Genomic DNA, 266 nt, shown 5'->3' with positions numbered 1-266 from the left:
GCGCGTTCAGCTTGCGGTATTGAGGCAAGATTTTCCCAAAAAAATTATTGCTTGGGGAGGGGGGAGCTGGAGACTTTTATTAGTACGGTTCCGGCAGCAAAGGGTGTTTGTGCTTTTTTAAAAAATGTTTTATTTAGTTTTTCCGTCGTTCACATGTAGCCGTGTCTTGCTTGCAGTTCTTAGGCCTGCTTTTTCTTTTCTCCCCTACCTTTAATTTATTTTCTGCCAGCCCTCCTCTCCTCTGCCCGACTCCCTCCCCCCCCCCC

General features: G+C 47.4%; 1 protein-coding gene across 2 annotated transcripts in view; it reads left to right on the top strand.

Annotated features, from left to right (window-relative positions):
- The window catches only part of DDX17 (DEAD (Asp-Glu-Ala-Asp) box helicase 17), a 21,151-nt gene that overhangs the window by 634 nt on the left and 20,251 nt on the right, over positions 1-266 (top strand). The gene's annotated exons all lie outside the window — the stretch shown is intronic.

Source organism: Calidris pugnax, unplaced genomic scaffold (genome assembly GCF_001431845.1).
Source record: "Calidris pugnax isolate Ruff unplaced genomic scaffold, ASM143184v1 scaffold44, whole genome shotgun sequence".
Lineage (NCBI taxonomy): Eukaryota > Metazoa > Chordata > Aves > Charadriiformes > Scolopacidae > Calidris > Calidris pugnax.
The sequence above is the reverse complement of the archived record's forward strand: the minus strand, read 5'-3'. Positions and strand labels throughout refer to the sequence as shown.